Source organism: Salvelinus fontinalis, chromosome 2 (assembly GCF_029448725.1).
Source record: "Salvelinus fontinalis isolate EN_2023a chromosome 2, ASM2944872v1, whole genome shotgun sequence".
Taxonomy (NCBI): domain Eukaryota; kingdom Metazoa; phylum Chordata; class Actinopteri; order Salmoniformes; family Salmonidae; genus Salvelinus; species Salvelinus fontinalis.
Genome location: NC_074666.1, coordinates 71818220 through 71822781, shown reverse-complemented (window position 1 = coordinate 71822781; position 4562 = coordinate 71818220).

The window sequence follows — 4562 nt, the reverse complement described above, 5'->3', positions numbered from 1 at the left end:
AGGTAACTACACAGCCTTGAGCCTGTTTCAGGTAGCTACACAGCCTTGAGCCTGTTTCAGGTAGCTACACAGCCTTGAGCCTGTTTCAGGTAACTACACAGACTTGAGCCTGTTTCAGGTAGCTACACAGCCTTGAGCCTGTTTCAGGTAGCTACACAGCCTTGAGCCTGTTTCAGGTAACTACACAGCCTTGGGCCTGTTTCAGGTAGCTACACAGCCTTGAGCCTGTTTCAGGTAGCTACACAGCCTTGAGCCTGTTTCAGGTAACTACACAGACTTGAGCCTGTTTCAGGTAGCTACACAGCCTTGAGACTGTTTCAGGTAACTACACAGCCTTGAGCCTGTTTCAGGTAGCTACACAGCCTTGAGCCTGTTTCAGGTAACTACACAGCCTTGAGCCTGTTTCAGTTAGCTACACAGCCTTGAGCCTGTTTCAGGTAGCTACACAGACTTGAGCCTGTTTCAGGTAGCTACACAGCCTTGGGCCTGTTTCAGGTAACTACACAGACTTGAGCCTGTTTCAGGTAGCTACACAGCCTTGAGCCTGTTTCAGGTAGCTACACAGCCTTGGGCCTGTTTCAGGTAGCTACACAGCCTTGAGCCTGTTTCAGGTAACTACACAGCCTTGAGCCTGTTTCAGGTAGCTACACAGCCTTGAGACTGTTTCAGGTAGCTACACAGACTTGAGCCTGTTTCAGGTAACTACACAGCATTGAGCCTGTTTCAGGTTGCTACACAGCCTTGAGCCTGTTTCAGGTAACTACACAGCCTTGAGCCTGTTTCAGGTAACTACACAGCCTTGAGCCTGTTTCAGGTAGCTACACAGCCTTGAGCCTGTTTCAGGTAGCTACACAGCCTTGAGCCTGTTTCAGGTAGCTACACAGCCTTGAGCCTGTTTCAGGTAACTACACAGCCTTGGGCCTGTTTCAGGTAGCTACACAGCCTTGAGCCTGTTTCAGGTAACTACACAGCCTTGAGCCTGTTTCAGGTAGCTACCCAGCCTTGAGCCTGTTTCAGGTAGCTACACAGCCTTGAGCCTGTTTCAGGTAACTACACAGCCTTGAGCCTGTTTCAGGTAACTACACAGACTTGAGCCTGTTTCAGGTAGCTACACAGCCTTGAGACTGTTTCAGGTAACTACTCAGCCTTGAGCCTGTTTCAGGTAGCTACACAGCCTTGAGCCTGTTTCAGGTAACTACACAGCCTTGAGCCTGTTTCAGTTAGCTACACAGCCTTGAGCCTGTTTCAGGTAACTACACAGCCTTGAGACTGTTTCAGGTAACTACACAGCCATGAGCCTGTTTCAGGTAACTACACAGCCTTGAGCCTGTTTCAGGTAGCTACACAGCATTGAGCCTGTTTCAGGTAACTACACAGCCTTGAGCCTGTTTCAGGTAACTACACAGCCTTGAGACTGTTTCAGGTAACTAAACAGCCATGAGCCTGTTTCAGGTAACTACACAGCCTTGAGACTGTTTCAGGTAACTACACAGCCTTGAGCCTGTTTCAGGTAACTACACAGCCTTGAGCCTGTTTCAGGTAGCTACACAGCCTTGAGACTGTTTCAGGTAACTACACCGCCTTGAGCCTGTTTCAGGTAGCTACACAGCCTTGAACCTGTTTCAGGTAGCTACACAGCCTTGAGCCTGTTTCAGGTAACTACACAGCCTTGAACCTGTTTCAGGTAACTACACAGCCTTGAGCCTGTTTCAGGTAGCTACACAGCCTTGAGACTGTTTCAGGTAGCTACACAGCCTTGAGCCTGTTTCAGGTAACTACACAGCCTTGAGCCTGTTTCAGTTAGCTACACAGCCTTGAGCCTGTTTCAGGTAACTACACAGCCTTGAGCCTGTTTCAGTTAGCTACACAGCCTTGAGCCTGTTTCAGGTAGCTACACAGACTTGAGCCTGTTTCAGGTAACTACACAGCCTTGAGCCTGTTTCAGGTAGCTACACAGCCTTGAGCCTGTTTCAGGTAGCTACACAGCCTTGAGCCTGTTTCAGGTAACTACACAGACTTGAGCCTGTTTCAGGTAGCTACACAGCCTTGAGCCTGTTTCAGGTAGCTACACAGCCTTGAGCCTGTTTCAGGTAACTACACAGCCTTGGGCCTGTTTCAGGTAGCTACACAGCCTTGAGCCTGTTTCAGGTAGCTACACAGCCTTGAGCCTGTTCCAGGTAACTACACAGACTTGAGCCTGTTTCAGGTAGCTACACAGCCTTGAGACTGTTTCAGGTAACTACACAGCCTTGAGCCTGTTTCAGGTAGCTACACAGCCTTGAGCCTGTTTCAGGTAACTACACAGCCTTGAGCCTGTTTCAGTTAGCTACACAGCCTTGAGCCTGTTTCAGGTAGCTACACAGACTTGAGCCTGTTTCAGGTAGCTACACAGCCTTGAGCCTGTTTCAGGTAACTACACAGACTTGAGCCTGTTTCAGGTAGCTACACAGCCTTGAGCCTGTTTCAGGTAGCTACACAGCCTTGGGCCTGTTTCAGGTAGCTACACAGCCTTGAGCCTGTTTCAGGTAACTACACAGCCTTGAGCCTGTTTCAGGTAGCTACACAGCCTTGAGACTGTTTCAGGTAACTACACAGCCTTGAGCCTGTTTCAGGAGGCTACACATCCTTGAGACTGTTTCAGTCTCGCCTGCGATGTGAACATGCACACAAATATATCTTTAAAACCTTGACATTACAAAACTAAACCCAGTCATCACACTTCATCAAAATATTAGGGCCTGTTTGTGGGAGGATCACATAGCACCCTGCTGGTTAGGTCTATTTCTTGACATGTTTCCCTACCATTTTCTCACAATTTAAAGATTTCAATCTGCATCTTATTACATTTCACTGCCTACCATAAGTGAGGGATGATGCTGGATTTGTTGCGTCAGAATTATTCATAGCCGAGAATTGATTCGGGAGAAGATAAATGCCCAAATGAAGTGAGAGCTTCTGGTAAGGTACTTTAGAAAGGTTGCGTGTGGGGGGCAACTCTGAGAGCAACACGTGTTACATGCAGATGGAGCTGAAAAGTGTGGGGTACCTCTCAGTCTCTGAGTTGAACTGTTGCAATTATGTGGGTATACTCTGCGCTATATCCAACCTTTCTGTATCTAAAGACTCTCCAGGGGAAGCTTTTAGAAAGCTGTATTGAGAAATAAGACTGTGGTCCATTGTCTGAATCGTTACTGCAGTACGGCAGGTAGTCTAGAAGGGGCGGCAGGTAGCCTAGTGGTTAGAGCGTTGGGCCAGTAACCAAAAGGTTGCTGGAATGAATCCCCGAGCTGACAAGGTAAAAATCTGTTTTTCTGCTCCTGAGCAAGGCAGTTAACCCACTGTTCCCCAGTAGGCTGTCATTGTAAATAAGAATTTGCTCTTAACTGACTTGCCTAGTTTACTAAAGGGTAAATAAAGGTTAAATTAAAAATAAAGAAATTAATTCCCCATGGTCACATCCAACACAATCCACATTCAACCAAGACAGGCAATAATAGTCCTCAACAGAGTGCTGAGAAATAGCACAAATACCTTTCTGGCTTCAAGACTCCATCAACCCTGCTGTCTTATAATAACATGCTCTTCTTTCAGGAGAGCCAACTCTGGGGCTTCTGATTAGAATCAGGCCACAATCCATAGAAATCTAGACAGAGGACCAGAGTGACCCAGAGATGGAGCCAAGAGTCCCAGCTGCAACAGCGGCCAGCTGGGCCAGAAGCGCCCCAGATAGGGGTGACTGATAGAGAGCCTGGTCCCTGCTGTGGATGTCTGGAGAAAGGACACAGACCTTTAGACTCCTTCAGCCAAGAGAATGGTGTCGTGTTTTTGGCATCGTTAAACTGAATCAAATCAAATTTCAAATCAAATGTATTTATATAGCCCTTCTTACATCAGCTGATATCTCAAAGTGCTATACAGAAACCCAGCCTAAAACCCCAAACAGCAAGCAATGCAGGTGTAGAAGCACGGTGGCTAGGAAAAACTCCCTAGAAAGGCCAAACCTAGGAAGAAACCTAGAGAGGAACCAGGCTATGAGGGGTGGCCAGTCCTCTTCTGGCTGTGCCGGGTGGAGATTATAACAGAACATGGACAAGATGTTCAAATGTTCATAAATGACCAGCATGGTCAAATAATAATAATCACAGTAGTTGTCGAGGGTGCAGCAAGTCAGCGCCTCAGGAGTAAATGTCAGTTGGCTTTTCATAGCCGATCATTGAGAGTATCTGTACCGCTCCTGCTGTCTCTAGAGAGTTGAAAACAGCAGGTCTGGGACAGGTAGCACGTCCGGTGAACAGGTCAGGGTTCCATAGCCGCAGGCAGAACAGTTGAAACTGGAGCAGCAGCACGGCCAGGTGGACTGGGGACAGCAAGGAGTCATCATGCCAGGTAGTCCTGAGGCATGGTCCTAGGGCTCAGGTCCTCCAGGAGAGAGAAAGAGAGAGAGAATTAGAGAGAGCATACTTAAATTCACACAGGACACCGGATAAGACAGGAGAAGTACTCCAGATATAACAAACTGACCCTAGCCCCCCGACACATAAACTACTGCAGCATAAATACTG